Genomic DNA, 13,249 nt, shown 5'->3' with positions numbered 1-13,249 from the left:
ATCTCTTGTAGTCTAGCTAGCTCCATCTTCATCTCTGCTAGCTCCTAGCTTGAGTCAGTGCCCTTGCCTTTATCCTGAGTACTTGGGCTTGATCTTTTGCTTGTCATCAAAGCTCTCTTGGAATTCCTAGAGGTAGTCTCTTCTCCATTTGAGCTATTGGATTTTCTCTCCTTGAGCCGATCATCCACTCTAATGGCCTCTTCAAAGATCCTCATCAACGCATCTCGTTGTAAGCTCAAGTTGCCAGCCAAGGCCTTGTAGAGCTCTTTGCTTCGTATTTCATTAATGAATACTGTGGACACTGCTCTCTCGGTTGGTCACTTGCTAGTTGGGATTCTCTTGAAGAGACTCATCTTGTGGTTCACCTAATCCAAAATATCTTGCTTATTCCTCTCCTTGACATTCATCAGCCGCACTAGTAGGTTGTTAGAGTACCCAGGCCTCGCAGTTTGTCAAAGTACCCAAGCCTAGAGAATCTCTTAATGAAGAGACTCTTGATGTTGTTAAAGTCAGTTCACTCAATAGTGTCTAGAATCGTGTACCAAGTCATCCTACCCTTATCTCCTAAGCACAGACCAAAAGCTTGCGAGTGCAAAGTAAGATCAGTGAGGTTGTTAGCCTCACAGACTTGCTCAAATTGCTCTACGAAGCTATATTTCTAATCTGTGTACAAGGAGATGCAGAAGCATCTTGTCGAGTGATGAGAATAATAAACTCTTATACATTGTGGTCTCTATCACTGCAAGAATTAGTTTGGTTTAATATTTTACCTCTAATAGTTCTTGTCTTCATGCTCAAGTTCATGATTTTGATGCATTGTCAATATTTGGAAGCTCTTATAAGAAGAGTCTTTGAGATGCATAACAATGATTTTAGACAATTAGTTTATGTAGCATTAGAGATTGTTGAGTAAGATGATTTCTTTTTGTAGCATTAGATTTGTGCACTACTAGTTATGGTCATTAGATTTGCGCACTACTAGTTATGGTCATTAGAATTAAATTTTAGTCCCAAAATACAATTCCATGGATATACACATGTCCCCAACAATGACACATCGAACAAATGGGATAAACAATAAAAGTATTATAAGGACCATCTACCTCCCTAGATATGAAGACCTTGGACACATGAAAAAATCCATCACAAAAAGTAGGATAGATCCTATCATTCCAAATGCTCCCTTTTGTGTGGCTTATCAAAATGATCACATTTAAGCAACATGATATAATAAACAAAATTCATTACACAAAGCCTTAGAGGGTATTATGGTGTGCCTTTTCCAAGATTCTATGATGTGCATAGTACTGCAAAGTCCACTCAAAAGAATCCTGCCCAAAGACTCCACAATAAGACAATACAAACATCAATAACTAGACAAGAGGAGGGTTAGTTGAGTACTAGTAGCACTTTTTCTATCTTGTTAAAGTCACTAAGTCCTCGAGCCTTTGTGGCTTCACACAATGTTGCTCCTATAGTTCCCATGGTATAGCATGGAAAGCAAAAGACAACTTATGGCATGTGGTGGCTAGGGTCTAGTACGATCCAATCAAATTGGAATTGGCCACCCCATGCCCCACACCCCCTTTTCTTTAGTTGCATAAAATCATGGGCATGGTACATATAATATTGTCTATCACCAATAGTTGTAAAGGATCTTTTGTGCCATTATGGAGTGTAACAATGCATGAACATTGCAATTGGAGCAAAGAGCCAGAGATAAATCTACTAAAGGATGATGCAATATCAATCATGCCAAATGGTAGAAAAAGAGTGGCATTTAGGTGCACATGGTACTTTGTGGAGTCCAAAAAAGGCACCAAATCAGCTCGATAACTATTGGCATCCTATAATATTGCTATGGGCGCATAAAGGCTCCAATTGAAACAAAAAATGGGGGTGGTTTGCCATGAAGCAACCAAGCCCAATATGACCTGGTTGTCAAGATTGTGGGAGAGAAGGAAGGAGTCTCACTTGTAGCTTTCTTGCTTGCACAATGGGGGAATACACACAAAGGTGGAGGCTGAAAACAGTTTTTCTCTTCTTAGTTGTGTAAGCCAAAAAGAACTCTCGTACAAGGAAATAGGAGAACCCTATATATGGGTCTCAAACCAAACTCAACTAACTAAGGTGGCATACTAACTGAGCCACGAACTAGAGTAGATAAAGATAGCTATCATGTAGCTATTATTCATGGGCGGTGTACCAACCGCATCTGCAACTGACAACTCGGTGACATAAATGCACAACGGTCACCCTGGCATATCACGAGTGGAGCTCGATATCTCAACACTCCCCCTCAAGCTCAATCCCAATTCCTGCACACCAAGCAGGTCTCTGAACTTGCGCAGCTTCTCTGCGCCCAATGCCTTCGTAAATATGTCAGCTACCTGATCCTCTGTGCTGACATAAACTAGATCAATAAGACCTAGTAAAACCCTCTCCCGCACATAGTGATAATGCACCTCAATGTGCTTTGTTCTAGCATGATAGACTGGGTTATTTGCCAAGTGTATACTACTCATGTTGTCACAATAATTGACAACTGGCCCATCTGTAGGCTGATGCATATCATAAAGTAGCTTATGCAACCAAGCTACCTCACATGCAGCCATTGTTGCACCCCTGTACTCAGTCTCTATGCTGGACAAGGCAACTGTAGGCTGTTTCTTACTGCTCCAAGTGACTGCAGCACTCCCAAAAGAGAACACATATCCACTGGTAGATCGTCTATCAGAAATGCTACCAGCCCAATCAGCATCAGTGTACCCATGCAACTGTATCTGAACCCCAGTCTCATAAAATAGTCCATACTGCAATGTGGACTTCACATACCTGAGTATGCGTCTAGCCGCATCCAAATGCGGTTTCCTTGGAGCCTGCATAAACTGACTTACCAATCCAACAGCATAGCTCAAATCTGGCCTGGTAATAGTCATATAAATCAAGCTTCCTACTATGCGTCTGTACATAGTAGGGTCTTCCAGAAGCTCACCTGCATCTGCGCTCAGCTTCACATTCTGCTCCAAAGGAACTGAAATAGGCTTACAGCCTGTCATCCCATATTTGGACAGCATGTCCAATCCATACTGCCTCTGCAAGACCTGTATCCCACTTGGTGATCTAATCACCTCGATGCCCAAGAAATAACACAGCTCTCCCAAATCCTTCATCTCAAACTTCTGCTTCAATAGCATTTTCACATGAAGGATATCTTCATCACTGTCACCTGTCATAATCAAATCATCAACATAAATGACAAGTAGCATAATACCTTTCTCTGTTTTTCTCACATAAAGTGAGAAATCTGCCTTGGAAATCTGAAAGCCAATAGTGACAAGATACTGTCCTATCTTGTCAGACCATGCTCTAGGTGCTTGCTTCAAGCCATACAAAGCTTTCTTCAACCTGCAAACAAACTCAGGATGAACAGCATGCACATAACCTGGTGGCTGCTCCATATAGACCTCTTCTTGCAAATCACCATGCAAGAAGACATTCTTTACATCCATCTGATGTAAAGACCATCCCTTTGATGCAGCCATAGCAATGACTGCTCTTACGGTTGCCATCCTTGCAACCGGACTGAATGTTTCTTCATAGTCAATGCCATATGTTTGTGCATACCCCTTGACTACTAATCTTGCCTTGTATCTGTTCACAGAACCATCAGCATTGTGCTTCACCTTATAAACCCACTTACAGCCAATTGCATTCTTACCTTTAGGCAAAGGTACCAATTCCCATGTAGCGTTTGCTTCCAAGGCATCCATTTCTTCATCCATGGCTTTCTCCCATTTTTCTTTTCCCATGGCTTGCTCAAAAGAAGTGGGTTCTGGTTCCTGTATCACTTTGACCATATATGCATAGTGAATGGATGTAAATCCATCATATTTTAGCCTATCCACAGGATACCTAGCTCTTGTAGACCTGCGCAAAATAGGTTCACCCCCAGGTGCTCTTAAAACATCCCTGGTCTTCCTTACTCCAGGTGTAACAATAGAAGGAATACCCAACTCATCATCAATGCTCTGTTCTGAGCCACTGGATTCACCATCCACATAAGAGTGACCTGCATTCACATCAAACATGGGCTGATCAACCTTCTCTTTTCCTTTTCGTGATACCTGGATACCACTATCTGTATTACTTTGAGAAGATTCTCCTGATCTGAATCTGCCTGTCCATGGCGAAGAATGTGAAACACTGCTAGAGGACGCTCCAGGTCCACTAATATTTTGTGACTTCTGCTGTGAATTCTATGCAGCATTACCATTTTGTGCATCTACATCATCAATCACATTTACTGGTTTATACCAGCTACTCATCTCATCAAAAACAACATCTCTGCTCACTGTAAACTTAGGAGTAGAAGGGTTATAGCATCTATACCCTTTTTGCTGCAGAGAGTAACCAATAAAGATGCACTTCTCAGCTTTTGGATCCAACTTAGATCTCAACTCATGTGGCACATATATATCTGGTTTCCTACCAGTATACCTCTCCTCTGGAGTCATCCCATGTATTGCTGCAGTGGGAGTCCTGTTCATTATGTAGACTGCTATAGCAACTGCCTCAACCCAATAAAAATCAGGCAGGTCTTTTTTATTGAGCATGGCACGAGATACCTCTCCAATATGCCTATTTTTTCTTTCTACAATTCCATTTTGTTGTGGGGTATGACTACATGAATATTACTGCTTTATGCCATGCTCCTGCAAGAACCTTGCAAACTCATTTGAGAGGTACTCTCCCCCTCCATCTGACCTTAGGCATTTTATTTGTAGTCCTGTTTCTTTTTCAACCATAGCTTTAAGAGTTTTAAAATGCCCAAAAACTTCACTTTTCTTTTTCATAAAATACACCCAAACTTTTTTGCTATAGTCATCAATAAAAGTGACAAAATAATGACAGCCTCCAAGAGATGCAGCTTTAGTAGTCCACACATCAGAGTGGATTAATTCCAATGGCTTCTCACTCTCTTGAACATGTCTAGGAAATGGTTTCCTTGCCTGTTTTCCAAATTGGCAGGCTTCACATACCTTATGCATTTCTGCAACCTTGAATTTAGGCAATCCTGCAACAATATTTTGGGCCTGCATTGATTTAAGTCGCTGTACATTAACATGACCAATGCGTTTATGCCAGATATCAATATCTGCAACTACACCGGTCCCATGTGCAAACATTGCTGCACTCAATTCAGACATGTCTGCATCCAACGTAAACATTCTGCCCTTCTTCTTTCCTTTTGCTATCAAGCGACCTTTATTTTTCATATCCTCAACAAAGCATCCATGAGGATTAAATCTGACCTGCAAGCCCTGCTCAACCATTTGACCAACAGAAACCAGATTCTTGGTGATATTCGGGACATGAAATACATCGGAAAGGTATTTCTTTTTCCCATCCTGCATAGACAAATGAATTTTTCCAATCTGCACAATAGGATGTGCAGTATCATCACAGTCTCCACAAATCCTGGTTTTTCCATTTTCCTTGCATCCTCCATCCATTCTGCATGACCTGTCATGTGGTTTGATGCACCTGAGTCAACATACCATACATCATTGCTTTCTTCTGCACTTGTCACAGAATTATTCATGTGCTGCACCATAAACAAATGCTCATTTCTGTCATCACCCTGTCTACTAGAAGATGCATAATTCCCTTGTTGCAGTTTTCCATTCATGATGTCATTCTGCTTTTTATAGCAGTCTTTAGCCATATGACCCATTTTACCACAGTAGTAGCATTCAACATTACTGTTTGCATTTTGGCCTCTTTGCCATCCACCACGACCTCTTTGGCTCCCCCTGCCTCTAGAGTTACCACGTCCTCCTTCATAGGACTGGTTTTCTTGAGTTTGCTACATATCCTGATTTCTACCACGGCCTCCAAATCGGCCTTCTCTACCTCTGCCTCTACCTCTTCCAGCATTTGAGTAGAAGACAGCTTCTTTTGAAGTTCCTCCTGAAGAAGATGCACCACCATTTCTCTGCTCCTCAGAAATTAGAAGAGCAATCAACTCCTCAAAATCAGGAAATCTTTCACGGACGGAAATGGATGTTCGGAACTGTGCATAATCCTTTCCTAGACCATTCAAGGTCACTGAGACTAAATCATCATCTTCCACTGGCGACCCAATGGAAGCAAGTGCATCTGCAATCTTCTTCACCTTCATGTGGTAGTCATTGATGCTCATATTTTCTCTTTGCACATTGTGCAACTCTTGCTTGAGCTGCATTTTCCTGGCTTACGTATTTGTGCTATACATTTTTGACAAAGTATCCCATGCCTCCTTTGGCATACTTGCATCTTGAATATGCACAATCATAGAGTTTGAAATGCTGATAGATAGCCAGTACATAACTTTCCTGTCTCTCTCATGCCATGCTTTAAATGCCTGCATTTGCTGTTGATTGGGAACATCAAGAAGAACTGGTTCTTCTTCATTTCCTGCAACAAATTCCCAATATCCTTTTCCCATAAGGAAATTCGTCATTCTAAACTTCCATGCTTGGAAGTTGTTCTTGTCAAGCTTTTCAATTACAATCTGTGAAAGAGAATCAGACGCCATTACAGAACACTGCAAAAAATTCTGTCACTACAAAAAACACAGCTTTACCCTGTTGAGATGACAAGCTCAACACATGCGGACATTGATGATGGACCGCTTGGTTAGATGGGTCCACACGTCTACACTTAGCACATCGGTGGTCATTATGCATCTCACATGGCCACTGACTCATTACTTATTATATTCAGGTCGTTACACCTATTTACAGCTGGCATAGTTATAGCGCCAGTCGACTAGTGTAGTCGATTATGCATTATTTGACTTAGTAGGCCACTTTCCTTTTATGTTGTATCTTATCTATACTTTGTGTACGTTGTAAAGAGTGTGGAAGAAGAAGAAAAACCAGCAAGAAAACGTTTTGGCCTCCATCTCTCTTCTTGTCTCTTGAGTGAGCTTCTCCTTGTGCATTTTGTGTGTGTTCGGCGTAGCATCTTGAGCAACCCCCTCCACCACGCGATTCTTGACATGGTATCAGAGCCGCGCCATTGAGAGAGGCTGATTTCGAAGGTTGAAGCAAAGGAGAAGAAGCAAGGTTCGAGCAAGCAAGCCACGGACGGGTAAGAAGCTCTCCCATCCTTCAACTCTTTCTCTTCGATAGTGCCTGTGGAGGCACCGAAAGCAGGGCAGAGCAAAAATCTCAGATTGTAGTGAGATTTGGTGTGCGCGAAGAGCGCTGTATGTTCTGTAGATAAGCCCTTTAGGGCTATCCCGCAGTTATTTTGGGCATTTGAGGCCATTTCAGGGCCCGTTTTAGAGCCGCAAGGTTGCGGACAGTAGTTTCGGGGTACACTGTGACTTCGACTGTATTGACCGAACGTGGGTGCGCAGGCTACAGATTTCAGATCTGTAAGTTCAAAGGTGTTTACCAGTGAGTAAACACAAGGTTTATCTACAAACTGGTTGCAGATTGCATGTATTGTTGAGCAGACAGTGAAAAAGGCTATCTGGTGTACTATTGTGCACTACAGATCAAGGGTTGTAGAAGATTTGCTTGCTGTTTGGTATTAATTTTATGATAATGGCAGAGAACAGTGGAAGCCCTATCATTGAGAAGCTCGACAAGAACAACTACCCTTCATGGAAGTTCCGTGTCACGAACTTCCTTATTGGAAAATGCCTCTACGAGTTTGTTTCAGGTGAAGAAAAGGAGCCGGAGATGAGTGATCCTCCAACTGCAGAAGAGACAAAGGCACGGAAGGAATGGAATGCAAAGGATAAAAAGGTCATGTATTGGTTGTCTGCAGTAATTGACAATAATATGCTGGGACACATTAGAAATGCAGAGAATTCATATGCAGCTTGGACCATACTTGAAAGTATGTTTTCTGTAAATACAAAGGCACGAAAGATTCAACTCAAGCAAGAGTTGAATACATTGAAGAAAGGGAAGATGTCTATCAATGAGTATGCACTGAAGGTAAGAAGCATTGCAGATGCATTGGCAGCGATTGATGCAATGCCCGATGATGATGATTTGGTGTCGTCTACCTTGGGTGGACTTAACAATGAAAAGGCTTGGAAGTCTTTTGTAACTTCTGTATATGTCAGAAAACCATTTCCAGATTTCGATGAGTTGGTCTCCCTTATGATCACTGAAGAGATCAACATGCAGAGTGAGACATCTAAAAGAAGTGGTGAACAGGTCCAAGCTTTCTACTCCAGTTCAAGAAGGGGACGTGGCAGGTTCTCTTCAAGAGGCCGTGGTACAGGACGTGGTAGTGACAACCAGCAAAACAGATTGAATCAGCAATTTGGCGATATGCAGGTTTCAGGAGGTCGTGGTAACTTTAGAGGCAGGGGGAGCTTTAGAGGAAGAGGTGGATGGCAAAACAGAGGTTCTAACAACTCATGTATTGTGTGGCAAAACAGGTCATATTGCAGCCCAATGTTATGCTAAGAGAGATGATATTCGCAGTGGTAAGTTGCAGTAAGGAAACTATGCATCGTCTTCACGACAGAATGAAGACAAAAATGAACGTTTGTTCGTTATGCAGCATATGCTGAATGCTGTTACAGGAAAGGGAACACGTGAAGATGTTTGGTATGTTGATTCAAGTGCATCCAATCATATGACTAGCCATGCAGAATGGTTTGGAGAGATGCAGGATTTGCAGAATGCAGGTTATGTGCAGACGGGTGATGACTCATGCCACCCAATTTCACACATTGGAAAAGTTCCCTTGTCCTTGCATGATGGTAAGACAAAGAGTCTTTCAGATGTATTACATGTGCCATCTATTACAAAGAACTTGGTGTCAGTCGATCAAATGGTAGAGCAAGGGCTGCAAGTCAGATTTAATGCAAAGGGCTGCTTTGTAGAAGACTTCAATGACAAGTGCAGGTTGGTAGCAAAGGGAAGTAGAGTTGGACGTATGTTCACTCTAGATGTTGGAATTCCTACTATGAATGCGGCTATGTATGCCAAAGGAAAAGGTGTTGTTGCAGACATTGAAATTTGGCACAAACGCATTGGACATGCAAATGTACAAAGGCTGAAATTAATGCAGTCCAAAGGGTTGGTTACAGGTTTGCCTACATTTAAAGTTGCAGAATTTCAGAAGGTATGTGAAGCATGTCAGTTTGGTAAGTAGGCAAAACAACCCTTTTCACATGACAGAGATGTAAGCAGAAATATCCTTGATGTTGTGCATACAAACATTTGGGGGCCTACACAAAATGTATCTCTTGGAGGTAGTTCATACTTCGTCACATTCATTGATGATTGTTCTAGAAAGTTGTGGATATATTTTATGAAGGAAAAGAGTGAAGGGTTTGAGCACTTTAGAACCTTCAAGGCTGCAGTTGTTGAAAGAGAAACAGGCTTGAAAGTAAAGTGCCTGAGGTCAGATGGAGGGGGAGAGTACCTCTCAAATGAGTTCAGTGATTTTCTGAGGTCTCATGGGATAAAGAGACAGTTCACATGCAGGTATACCCCACAGCAAAATGGGGTTGCAGAAAGGAAAAACAGGCATATTGCAGAAGTTGCACGCGCCTTGATGGCTGAAAAGAATATGCCTAAGCATTTTTGGTCTGAGGCTGTTCATACTGCTGTTTATATTATGAACAAAACTCCCACAGCTGCAGTTCATGGTATGACCCCCGAAGAATGTTTTACAGGTAAGAAGCCTGATGTTTCACACTTGAAAGTATTTGGCTGCATTGCGTATGTTCATGTGCCAGATGAGTTGCGGAAGAAACTGGATCCAAAGGCTGAAAAGTGTGTCTTTATTGGATACTCTTTAGAGCAGAAAGGGTATCACTGTTACAACCCTGTCACATGTAAGTTCAGAATGAGCAGGGATGTCATCTTTGATGAAATGAGCAATTGGTATGCAACTAGTGGTGATGCATTGGATGTTGATGATGATCATGACACTCATGTGCAGGCTGAAAGGCAAGAATCACGGACTCTTAGTGGACCAGAGACATCATCTGGTAGTCCTTGGTCTGGGAGACTAAGGAGTACCTCTACATCTTCGAGTGCATCTAGTAGCACTACAGGTAAAGACAAAGGAAAGAATAAAGTGTCACAAGGCATTGATGCAGTTCTTGATGGAGACTCCAGTGGCTCAGAGAGCTTGGATGATGAGCTTGGCATTCCTTCAGTGAGGACTCCAGGTGTGCAGAGAGCACGTGTTAATGCAAAGACTCCATTGAGTGATCCAATAGTACGCAGGTCTAGCAGGGTGAGACACCCTGTTAAAAGATTTGGTTTTGAGGGTTATGCAGCTCACCATTATGCTTATATGGTGAAACTAGTAGAGGATGTTGAGCCCACATGTTTTGAGGAGGCTATTGGTCATGCTCATTGGGATGCAGCAATGGATGAGGAGATGGCTGCATTAGAGGCCAATAAGACTTGGGATCTAGTATCATTGCCGAAGGGAAAGAAAGCTATTGGATGTAAGTGGGTTTATAAGATTAAGCACAATGCAGATGGTTCTATTAGCAGGTACAAAGCTAGGCTGGTTGCAAAAGGCTATGCCCAGACATATGGCATAGATTATGATGAAACCTTCAGTCCAGTTGCTAGGATGGCAACTGTCAGATGTGTGATTGCTTTGGCAGCAGCCAAAGGTTGGAGGTTGCAGAAATGGATGTAAAGAATGCCTTCTTGCATGGTGATTTGCAAGAAGAAGTGTATATGGATCAGCCAACAGGTTATGAAGATTTAGAGCATCCCACGTATGTGTGCAGGTTGAAGAAGGCACTCTATGGGCTCAAACAAGCACCTAGAGCATGGTCTGACAAGATTAGAGAGTATCTTGTCAATATTGGCTTTTATGTTTCTGATGCTGATCACTCACTTTATGTGAGAAAGGGAGATGCAGGTTTGGTCATCATAGTCATCTATGTGGACGACTTGATTATTACATGTGATAGTGATAGTGGAATTGCTGAAGTCAAGGGCTGTTTGAAGATGAAGTTTGAGATGAAGGATTTAGGTGAGCTAAGGTACTTCCTTGGCATTGAGGTGATTAGATGTGATGATGGTATATGGCTATCCCAAAGACAGTATGGCTTGGATATGTTGTCCAAGTATGGTATGACTACATGCAAACCACTTTCAGTCCCGTTGGAGCAGAATGTAAAGCTGAGTGCTGATGTTGGGGATGAGATAGAAGACCCTACTATGTTCAGGAGGATAGTGGGGAGTTTGATCTACATGACCATTACAAGGCCAGACTTGAGCTACGTTGTTGGTCTTGTGAGTCAGTTTATGCAAGTACCTAGAAAGCCACATTTGGATGCAGTCAGACGCATATTGAGATATGTGAAGTCCACATTAGATTATGGACTTTTCTATGAGGCAAGTACAGATGTACAGGTGTTTGGATACACAGATGCAGATTGGGCTGGTAGTATGTCTGATAGAAGATCTACCAGTGGATACATGTTCTCTCTTGGTAGTGCAGCAGTTGCATGGAGCAGCAAAAAGCAATCTACAGTTGCTTTGTCGAGTACAGAGGCTGAGTATAGAGGTGCTGCTGTTGCAGCATGTGAGGTAGTATGGCTGCAAAAGCTATTGGCTAATTTGGATGTGCAGGTGGAAGGTCCAGTTGTTATTTAATGTGACAACATGAGCAGTATACAGTTGGCTAGGAACCCTGTGTTCCATGCCAGGACAAAACATATTGAGGTACACTACCACTTTGTGAGAGAGAAGGTACTAGCAGGTGAGATTTACTTGGTGTATGTCAACACACAGGATCAGATAGCTGACATCTTCACGAAGGCATTGGGTACAGAGAAGCTTTAAAAGTTTCGAAGCTTACTTGGAGTTGTAGAGATGCAGTTGAGCTTGAGGGGGAGTGTTGAGATGACAAGCTCAACACATGCGGACATTGATGATGGACCGCCTGGTTAGATGGGTCCACACGTCTACACTTAGCACATCGGTGGTCATTATGCATCTCACATGGCCACTGACTCATTACTTATTATATTCAGGTCGTTATACCTATTTACAGCTGGCATAGTTATAGCGCCAGTCGACTAGTGTAGTCGGTTATGCATTGTTTGACTTAGTAGGCCACTTTCCTTTTATGTTGTATCTTATCTATACTTTGTGTACGTTGTAAAGAGTGTGGAAGAAGAAGAAAAACTAGCAAGAAAACGTTTTGGCCTCCATCTCTCTTCTTATCTCTTGAGTGAGCTTCTCCTTGTGCATTTTGTGTGTGTTCGGTGCAGCATCTTGAGCAACCCCCTCCACCACGCGATTCTTGACACACCCTCACAAGGGCAAATCTGCAAAACTGGCGAAAGTGGTATTTGACCACACAGTCACTTCCTAGTGACGATTTTGCATATACAAGAACCAAGGACGATTCTGCAACTCCCAATGTCTCTGCACACAAGCATACGATGCAATTTCTGTGGTAACTTTTCACCGACCTGTAGAACAGTGGTCCCACAGCATAAAACATGGCTTTTTCCTGAGTGCATGCAGAAAACTTCCACCTCCAAAACAGGCCCCGAAATGGCCTCAAATAAAAAAAACAAGGTCGCCTCAAATAAAAAAAACAGGGCTTTTTCCTGAGTGCTTCACCGCGAAGGGCGTCTCAACCTGAGACAATGCACTCTTGCAATTTCCGGCTGTGCTGCCTGCAGATATATGCTCCCAAAACAGAAAATGAAAGCAACACTGCTCCTCTTACCAGAACACCGCGAGCTTGGCTTGCTTTCTTGAGCTCCTTACCACGAATAAGGCTCTAATACCATGTCAAGATTGTGGGAGAGAAGGAAGGAGTCTCACTTGTAGCTTTCTTGCTTGCACAATGGGGGAATACACACAGAGGTGGAGGCTGAAAACAGTTTTTCTCTTCTTAGTTGTGTAAGCCAAAAAGAACTCTCGTACAAGGAAATAGAAGAACCCTATATATGGGTCTCAAACCAACTGTAATGCTAGGAAACATGGGTAAAGAAACCCCAAATTTGCCATGGTGTGTTGCAAAGGTTCTTGTCAGATCTTCCAAAGGATTCAGGCATATGTGCATTGCAACAAAGCCATTTAACCAAAGCAATATGAACACGAATTCCAATACAATGCTACAATTTAGAAGAGATTTAATAAGATCATATACAAAAGAAGAGATTTAATAAGATCATATACAAAAGGAGACCCAAAGCTTTAAAATATGCACTACTTGTCATCTTCAACAAGCTACA

Source organism: Lygodium microphyllum, chromosome 10 (genome assembly GCF_053477565.2).
Source record: "Lygodium microphyllum isolate KBCC chromosome 10, Lygodium_microphyllum_v1.1.10, whole genome shotgun sequence".
NCBI lineage: Eukaryota > Viridiplantae > Streptophyta > Polypodiopsida > Schizaeales > Lygodiaceae > Lygodium > Lygodium microphyllum.
This window is presented reverse-complemented; position numbering follows the sequence as displayed.